At 29.4% G+C, this 11004-nt stretch overlaps 1 long non-coding RNA gene across 1 annotated transcript; it reads left to right on the top strand.

Annotated features, from left to right (window-relative positions):
* Positions 1 to 9801: 9801 nt before the first annotated feature.
* Positions 9802 to 10564, top strand: LOC122851910. The gene is made up of 3 exons (XR_006373754.1): positions 9802 to 9910; positions 10120 to 10284; positions 10458 to 10564. It is a non-coding gene; the product is annotated as an uncharacterized LOC122851910 (long non-coding RNA).
* The last annotated feature ends 440 nt before the right edge of the window (positions 10565 to 11004 follow it).

Genomic DNA, 11004 nt, shown 5'->3' with positions numbered 1-11004 from the left:
GCTTTCGTTTCGAGTGTAGTGGAAAAAACCTTTTCGTGGCTACCATTTTTAAATTTTATTAAAAAACCACATAAAAATAGTTCAGACATATTGAAACAAAATGATTAATTTTATTTGTTTTTCAAGTAAATAAGCACTCCATGAGTTGACGATGCCCTGCAATACAAGTAAAATTTATCTATTCATTTTAAATAGCCTCATACGTATTGCTTTATTGAAAAATACAAAAACCCCATAAAATTGAAGCAATACGTATGAGCCTTAGAATATCCGAAGCAGTACGTATGGAGCTAATAAAAATTAACGCAATACGTATGGGGCTGCTAAAAGTAAAGCAATACGTATGAGGCTTAGAAAACTTAAAGCAATACTTATGGGGCTGAAAAAAAGTAAAGCAATACGTTTGAGGCTTAGAAAATCCAAAGCAATACGTAGGAGGCTAAAAGAAACCTAAAGCAATATGTTTTAGCGACTGGTAGGTGTGGAATAGGATTCTGTGTAGGAGTGAGAGAGAGCGACACGACACACTTGTTGTTTATAAGTTTAATAATTTGGGGGGGAGGTGTATAGTTGGCCTCAATTACTCAGTTTTAATTAAATCTCTGACAAAACTTGTAAGTGTGTGGTTACCCTCACCTTACTTTACATTTAAAATTTAAACAATTTCTTTTTGAAAATATTATTTCGAAATAAAGATACAAATTTTATTATTATTTAAAGTAAAATAAAACAATTTATTTAATAATTAGACTATTTAAGAAGATAATTTATCAAAACACAATATATATAAATTAATGGTTGTGAGGTGGCATAGCCACATCACCAACACAACTTTACAAGTATAGTTCGGACGCACCGTTTGGCTTGGTGGCCGGACTAGAAGCGTAGAGAGCAGAGTCTCAAGCAACAAGAAGAGAGTGTTTTCCACTGAAATATAATAAAACTGGAAGCCGAACTTCGTGTCGCCGAGAGAGAAACTCAATGGTTGGCCTGTTGTCCTTGTCGGTACAGTCACGTCAACTATAATTGGTTGAGACTACTGAAATATAATGTAACTTTTATACCGTATAGTACTAGTTTGTTTTGACGTTGACTGTACAAGATTTAATGTGCGCATGCGTGAGTGAGAGGGAATGCCAAACAATATATTGCTATCTCTGGCGACACTCCGTGCATTGGCTAAGCATAGGAGTTCACCTTCCAGTTTTATCATATTTCAGTGGTGTTTTCTCGTACCCACACATATATATTGTAACCGATTTTCTGACCTGCACGGCGAGAACTATCGGCCAAGGTTAACAACGAGGATTTCTCACCATCCTCCTCAAAATCACCAGGGGGAGCCATGTTGGTTATCTCGGAAGCCAACAACCGTGGGAGTCACGAGAACTAATTCGGGAGCCTAACTCAGTCTTAGAAATGGTAGAGGGGCGCGGTCCACCTGATTGGATTATGAAATACGTAACCAAACCTGAGGGAACTATCGTGAACCAAGCATAGTGTATTACATACGCCTATATTACACTGCGACTATACTATAGTAAAATACTTACGTCACAAGTATCGTAAGTGTGGGAGCAAATAGTCTACATGTGAGATATGTATTTTGTATAGGGAACCATACAGCGATCCAACCGTGACCAGGTCTTACACATACGTTGCCATTGCAATAATAATATATCTCAATATTATTATTATTGTTATTATTTACAGCGATCCATTCGTGAACTCATACATACACGTTTATGTGCGATGATGGTCTAACCATCTAGGGATGTGCGATATCAGACGATATATCGGAGGACCCGATATTTTTACCCGATATCAACGATATATTTATTCGATATGGATAAGCGTCAAATATCGGATATTCGATATCACTTTCGGAATATCGTCACGAAAATATCGGTTGATATACCGACTGAAAAACTACTTACCAACAAATTTTAATGGCGGCTTGAATGACCACAGCCAATCAAAGATCAAAGAATATTCAAACGTATTAATTTAATTAGCTATGAATTTATGAGTTTGGACTTATGAGTTTTAAATAGACAGTTGACAATTGATAATTAATAATTATTAATAACAAAATCATTGGAAACTATAATCAGTAGTAAAAAAATTGAGGAATTGTGTATTCATTATTGCATAGTCATGGTTCAATAAAATGTTGATTAATAATTACACATTTTCATTATTATATTTTCTGAGTATTGTATAATAAAATATTATTAATAAATAGAAAATCTAATTATTCTTTTCTGGTCTTATAATTAATAAAAAAAATTACATTGTTAAAAATTTTATTATAATTTTTCCATAATTTGTTATTAATACGCCAATTTATCTGCAATGATTAAATGAATAAATGAATAATTCAATAATAAGTAATAGCAATATCCGAGTTATTTCATGAAAAACCAAGTATACGTATCAATTTATTAATTAACTTACGATTTAATTTCAATAGTTCCTATAATTATTAGTAATCAATTTTGAATTTAAAAATGGACGGACCATTTTTTTGTTAACAGTTGGTAAAATCAATTTACCTCGATATTATCGAATATCCGATATTACTTCGCCAAAATATCGGTTCGATAACGATATCGTATTTTGATATCGCGATATCCGATAATATCGATATTGGCGATATCGCACATCCCTATAACCATCACATACACATTATGTAGCGAGAATATAATAATTATTATTATTATAGTAAGAGAACCATATAGCGTGATCATTAGTATTAGTCCGTCATTGGAAATTCAAGCAGAGTTTCACCAAGACTTAACGTTTGATACCTAGGGAACCTTTACGAGAGATCCAAACGATGTCGAGAGAACCAGTAGTGAACCAAGAGAGCCAGTCAAGAGAAGGTAGTGATCAGTTCGAGAGCCAGACAAGTTGTGTCGTCTAACGACGACGTTCAGTGCTTAGCTGCTGTAAGCTCTAACCCACCACTCAGTAGCACTCTCCTACCTATCGCCCCCGGACATGCGCAGCACGCTTTTCTAGCCCGCAGTTCGATAGGTTTACGATCGGGCTTCGTACGCAGCCTTCGGTGAGTTCGTCTCTTCGACGGAGCCACGGAGGAGTGGAGCCATCGCCGCGATAAGGTGTCAAGACATCTTATAAACATCGAATAGGTGCCCCATTGATGTCATGTATAATAGTCTTGACCCTACACAGAGCCTCGCACTAGTGATCCTCTATTCATTAATAACCAACTCCCATTGGTTATTAATACGCAAACGTTAACAAATAAATAATCCATATCTATTCTGATAATTATTTATTTCGAGAACCCACGAAATAATAAATTTCGAGAACCCACGAAATAATAAATTTCGTTACAATATACAGATAAAACACCTCATTGACAGGTCAATGTGGTGGGAGACATCAAATATGTGCATGCTAATTCTATTTCGCTACAGTACCCCCCTATTATGTTTATTTTTTGACATACGATTAAAAAAATAGACACCCGAGGAACGAAATTTATATATATCTTTATATACCTTTATATATTCACATATAACTTTATAAAATTTTATAAAATTTTATATAATTTTATATAATTATATAAAAATTTGAAGAATTTTTAAACTCTCTATATATAATTATATACAACTTTATAAGGTTATATACAGCTATATATAATTTTATAAAGTTATATATAAATGTGTACAAAGTTGTGAACGATTTGTGTATAAGTATATATAATTATATAAAGCTATATATTTCTATATGTAGCTGTATAAAGTTTCATATAGTTTTATAAAAGTATATAAACTTGTATATGAATATACGAAGATATTTTTACCCAAGGAACGATCGTTATAAAGGTATATAAAGTTATATATAGTTATATACAATTGTATATGACTATATATAACTTTATATACCTTTATAAGGTTATATATAGCTATATATAGCAGTATAAATAAGTTTTATACATGTACAGTTTTATATAATTATATTAACCTTTATAGAACATAATATTTATAAATTAGTGAACCAAAGTTACAAATAATAATATAGAGCGAGTTCATATATTCGCTGGCTTCTTTAATTGGAATAATGTGTTCTATTCGGATTCCAACAGCATCATGAACGAAAAATGATAGGTTACTATCGAAAAAAAGGTCAATAAGTATAATAAGTATGTAAGCAAAGAAGGTATAATAAGGTAAATAGAGTTTACACGGAAAAAAAATTTCATCAAATTTTACTATGCTGCCACATTACCAAAGAACTATCTTTTGACTATTAAAAAATTTACTATCATTTTAACGAAAAAAAACAATTGTAGTCTTGAAAAATTAAAATGTACCATAGCAATTTTCTTACGTTTTTTTTTGCTATTTCCCGATGAAAAAATTACAACGCATAAAGAAATTTTTACAGAAACCAAATTTAAAATAATCCAGCCTAAAAATTACATTGCAGCATAGCAAAAAATATTTTTTTTTTTTTTGCTTTGTATATTTATAAAATTTACTCTGCTGTTGTGGACAAAATTAAAATGATCCTCTGAAAATTTACAATGTCGCATAGTAATTTTAATAACTTAATAACATATTTAAAATTACAATGGGGCATAGCAAATTGATGACGGACTCAGAAATGTCAACTGCCCCCACTTTTTAGTCGACTGCGCAGGCGTGACTTTTGCTTGTTGATGTAAAGCAAATAAATTTTTGTATTCACATGCGTTATCGTGGCGCATCGGGTACTGCGACGGGTTGGTAACCGAAAGGTATGGGGTTCAAGTCCTGAGCATGGACAGTTCTTTATGTCTAAATTTTGCGTTTGACCATTTTAAAATACAGTTACATATACATTTATACAATTTTATATACCTTTATACACTTGTATAAAATTTTATAAAAGTAATAGTTATTGATCTTTATATAAAACTTTATACAATTGTATGAAGTTTTATATAGTTATATAAAGTTTTATACAACCTGTTATATATAGCTTTATAAATAAAGTGGCAATATAAAACCATATATAACTTTATACAACTTTATAAAATTTTATATAATTATATAAAGTTATATATAAATTTCGTTCCTCGGGCATAATACATTTGCCCAATATTTGATGACTCAAAAAACAAAATTTACAGATACATAATTATAAAGTACATACAAAATATTTAACATAATGACAAACAATATTCATAATTACAAAATTAAAATTTCTCAATGATCATTAAATAAAATTGAATTCTTTTTTCTTAAAATGTAAAATTGACTTAGAAAAATTCAATATATTAATAAATAAAATCAAAATTTTAAAAGTTCATTTTAGTCGTAGTTTGAAGTTAAAATTATTTTGATTAAAATTTGACCTTGAGTCTTAAAAATTAAAAAAAAACTAATACATAAATTATCAATTATTTATAAAAAAGGATATAATACACATTTTATAATTCGGTTTATAAAATTTTGATGAATTTGCCCCACTCCTTGAATATTTCCAGCATATTGCAGAAGTAGCATCCACCATAATATCATTTGATTCTCACATGGCATATATTTGAATGCGCCATTGAAGCTCACACATGAATACAGTGGTTATCATGTCAGGTGACGTCACCTGGTTCTTGGCACGAGGCAAATGCCAATAGCCAACTTGTTTTTCCGTCTCCAGTACTCAATTGACGACCCAAGACATATATATTATACATGTCCCAGCGACCACAGTATTTTTTCTTGCCTCCAAATTTACCATCATGCTTGGAATTATTGAAGTGCCCATTATTATTATTTATTAAATGCAAACAATTTAATTTTATTTTGCATTTAATTTTATCATCATTTATCATTTTATTATTTACCAATTTCGACTTTATTTTATTTTTGTGTTTATTCTTGGCACAGTCTATTTTGTACTATTGCCCAGCATTTATTTTTTTAATATTGTTGTCATGAGTATTATTCATGACCTTGAAATGAATTTTCTTTTCAACGACATTCAAATTATTATTATTAATATTATTTTTACACATATTATTATCACAAATTATTTGGTGATAATTATTTGCTTTATCAACATGGTTGTTGTGATTTTCATGCATAACTTTGACTTTATCTTTATTTTTACATATATTATCAACAAAATTTATTTGTTGATAATTATTTATCTGTTCAACATGATTATTGTGATTATTATGCACAAAATTTAATTCATTTTCATGACAATTATTTGTTTTTTCAATGTATTTGTTGTGATTTTTATCCACACCATTAAATACACTTTTATTTTCACATATATTATCAACAAAATTGATTTGTTGATAATTATTTATCTGTTTAACATGATTGTTGTGATTGTTATGCCCAACATTCATTGATTTATTTTTATTATCAACAATATCATTACTTGGCTTTGTTGATCATGAATTATTTTATCACTATGATTAGCATCTTTTGAGGAATCACCCCCCTGCTGATCATTTATTTTATTTGTGATTTTTTCTCTTTCTTCTTTCTCTAATTCTCGCATAATATTATCAACTAAATTTTTGAGTTCCATACCACCATTTATCCGATGATATTCCTCATCGTATATCTCTCGAGTCATGTTGCATTGCATGAATTTTGATATATCAACATGTGCTCCATGCAACCACAACATGACCTCTGAACATATTTTATGTATTAATTCTAATCCATTTATAGAAACTGTCATACATTTTATTTCTTTAATAATTTCAATTATTGTTTCATTAAATCTTTCAATATTGACTGTTCTATCTATTATCTCAATTAATTCTTCAATATTATTCATTTGATTTAGTGTTGCATCTTGATTTTGAACATCAGCCTTTTCAATTATTATTGGCTTACATGTTGGCCACATGTTCACTACCAATGATATTAATTTTTTTACTTTATTTTTTATATTTTACACGAACAATTATTTCAATATTTTAAGGTTGATTCCAAGTCCCATCGCCGTACCAATATTTATGCCACAAAGGGCCCGTATATTAATAACGCTATTTTTTATTCCCGTGTCCTGAAATTTTTGTGGCGCCACTGATGAAAAAACCAAGTTCTTTAGTAGTATGTGTGTGCGCGGCAACACACTAGCAAACAAAGTTTACGTCGTACGCCAAAACCATGCTTGTGTTCATGTCAGTGTGCCGCGCATCTAGCAAAGTTTAATAGTTTAAAAGTTAAATATTTATTAAAAGAAAAAGAAGAAAAAATTGAAATAATTATCAAAATTTTGTCTTGTCCAGGGCTACAATCTGATAGTAAATGTACAGTTTTGAATCAGAACAAAAAAAAGTTATTCGTAAAAACATGAGGTAACGCGTATACCTTGTGTGTTAAAGTTGTCAACTTTAACAGTAAATATCTTGAAAAAAGCAAACAAGAAAAAATTCAAAAAAATTCACAATATAGATAATTATTTCATTTAGAAAATAAGCCAAAAAAATCGAAAGTCTACCAGAAATTCAGATATTCGGAATCAACCTTAAATACTATATTGTCAATTATTTTATATCACATATTAATTCGAATCAAAATATTTTGTCTAATTTTCACGTATTATTTTATCATACAGTACATTTATTATTATTATTTTTTGATAAAACCAGGCGTGCCCAACGCTTAGTTGCCACGTATATCCAGATTTTATTATTATTATTTCTATTTTCCTGACGAAATTTTTACAAATATGGCGTGTTCAACACTTCGTTGCCACTTGTATACAAATTTCATTATTATTATTTACTCACAGAATTTGTTGATTTTCTCCAATTTATATGCAAAGATTCTTTCTCAACAATTTTTATTCTTAATTTAATGATGTATTTTATACTTTTATCAATTTGTATATCAATACTTCTCTTCTCACTCCCGTGATTGAGATTATAATTTTGAGCCAATTGTATGTACTCACGACTGAATTTTCAGAATTTTATTAATTTCTTTATTTTATCAAATATTTATATTTCTTTTTTTTTTTTCTCACCTCGTGGTTTGAGCTGCTAGTTGGAATAAGCCAATTGTGAAATTTGGTCACAATTAAAATTTTATAATTATTAATTTATATAAAATATTGCTCTTTTTTTTCACCGCGTGGTTTGTGCCGCTAGTTGAGAGCCAATTGTAAGTGTGTGGTTTCCCTCACCTTACTTTACATTTAAAATTTAAACAATTTATTTTTAAGGTATAACTTGCCAAAATGAAAAATAGTCTGAGGCTCATGAAATTAATAATTTAGATAAATGAAATAATAATGCATCTTTTTGTCAATTCAGTTTTTATGTTATAATACTTTTTTTTTTTTAATAATTATTCAAAGTTAACATAATTTAGAGAGGTTAAACATGGGCTCTTATAGGAGGAGGTGTTAGAAAATATCTACGAACTTAACAAAACAATACTTGTTTTGGTCTCACCTATCCCAAAAACTAATAGATAATAAAAGAAAAAATAAGGAATTTTTTGATATCAGGATGAAATGAGCTTCTAAGACTAAATTACTCACGTAATTAATAAAAATATAAGCTAAAAACACGATTTTTAGCAATTTTATGAGAACAAGTATTGAGGCTCTGGCAACAGCGCATTGAAGCGGGAAAATTTAAACAACAAATTTAGCAAAATTTAGCATCCATGTTTAGCTTTTACACAGCATACACACACATACATTCATGAAATAGATATTAAGATGGCGTCAAGATCAGTGTTGCAAACTGACAAAAAAAGCACTATTGCCGGGGTTATTACGAGAAAATAAAAACTAATTAAAATTGTTTAAATTACAAGAATATGATTTATTATGCAATAAAATAGACGAAATGATAAGATTCTCTAGTAAAAAGTATTATTAATAAGCCACAAACACCCGAAAAAGATCCATTTTTTTAGTTATTTGGGGTTGGCAGCGCAAAAACTATCCATGTAAAAGCATAGGCAGTATATTTAGGACACGCCCCCAAAAATTTTGGCAAGTTATACCTTAAAATATTATTTCGAAATAAAGTTACAAATTTTATTATTAATATTTAAAGTAAAAAAAAAACAATTTATTTAATAATTAGACTATTTAAAAAGATAATTTATCGATACACAATATATGTATATAAATTAATAGTTGTGAGGTGGCATAGCCACATCACCAACACAACTTTACAAGTATAGTTCGGACGCACCGTTTGGCTTGGTGGCCGGACTAGAAGCGTAGAGAGCGGAGTCTCAAGCAACAAGAAGAGAGAGTTTTCTCGTACCCACACTATATATCAATATATATACAGATAAAACACCTCATTGACTACGTCACATGACAGGTCAATGTGGCGGGAGACATCAAATATGTGCATGCTATTTCTATCTCGCTACAAGCTTCTAGAAACCGCTGTATACGGGTGTAAATCTTAATTGCTTGTGTGCTGCAGTCCAATTCACAGGGCAAGTTTTTTTACAATTTAGGGCTTTTTTTTGCCGGTGATGGCGCTTGTAAAATTTTTTTTTTATAGATTCACATACAAGAACTCCACAAGCACCGCCAGTGGAGGAAAAAAGCCCTAAATTGTAATGCCCTGTGAATTGGACTGCTGGCTAGACGCCGCACGTGACCGTAGTAAAAAACGACGTACGAACGACCCCGATAGAGCCCGTAAACCCCCGACTCAGTTCCGTGAAAACCACACAAGGTGGCGCTTTCAACACCTAGCCCGTAGAGTGGGTATAAGTAGAGTAGTGCCAACAGCGAAAAGCTGCTCAGAAGTGACATATATTTTACGAAACATTTAGTGCCCTCTGCACAATTGATGTTTATTGTAATAAATAAAGTGACACAGAGTAAATAAAAGTATGCAAGCAGTATGAACAAATTGATTTTAATTTTAAAAAAGTGATAGATTACAGTAAGTATATAATTAATTTTATAAATATAGTTCAACAAAGTATGATACGTGTAGTAAAATTGTATTTGTTGTTATTATTTAATTTCAATTATACAATTGAAATTGAGTTTTTTTTTTATATTACAAAAATGTGTCAATACTTGTTATTTATTAATAATTTTAGTATTGAGTGGGAACTAATTGATTTATTTTTGATATATATGTAACAGGTATTTGGTGAGATGGGATATTGTGCTGTACCAGGATGTAAAAATAACACAAGGTATCATGTAAAAATGAACATGCTTCCAAAGGATAAAAGTAGACAAGCACAGTGGGTAAAAAATGCTGGTCTAGATATTACAAAACTCAATAAGCAATCGTTTATTTGTGAGGTAAAATATTACGTTTCTCAAATATATATTGCTCAATATGTTAAAATCGAATTTTGTATTCTAACATAAGTTGATTTTATTATATAATAAATAAAATTTATGTCATGTAAATGTTTTGTGTTTTGTTAAATTTAAAAATGCACATGTCACTATAAAATAATATTTTGTTTCAGAAAAATAGAATATACCAGGAACCACCTCCAGAACTTGCACTATTGTTGGATAAAAATATGGCATATTTGAAGAGTAAAAAAAAGGCACAGGAAAAAAAACCTCTAGCTTCAAGTAAATTTGCTGAAAAAAAATAATTGTACATATATTATTGCACAACTTTTAATTGTACATATATAAATTTTGAGTATTCAATACAACGTAAATTTTTATTTAATTATGTAAAATGGTTGGAATTGACAACATTAAAATCAATTAATCAAAATAAAAATATTATTTGTCACTTTATCTGTAGTGTTTTGCCTCTTCAAATATCTATATTTCTATCATATTTATATTGAAATTATAATAATATATAAATTTAATAATTATAACCATACTATATATATAATATCAGAATATATAGGTATATTTATATCAGTTAAATTCAAATCAGTTTTTATAAATATAATTTGAATATGATTAAAATTAAGTTATTAATATAGCTGTGTTTATTTAAATTATTTATTGAATTATTAAATTAAAAATTCAATAATAATTTAAGAATAA

This window comes from Aphidius gifuensis, linkage group LG3, assembly GCF_014905175.1.
Source record: "Aphidius gifuensis isolate YNYX2018 linkage group LG3, ASM1490517v1, whole genome shotgun sequence".
In the NCBI taxonomy this organism is placed as follows: Eukaryota; Metazoa; Arthropoda; class Insecta; order Hymenoptera; family Braconidae; genus Aphidius; species Aphidius gifuensis.
This window is presented reverse-complemented; position numbering and strand designations above follow the sequence as displayed.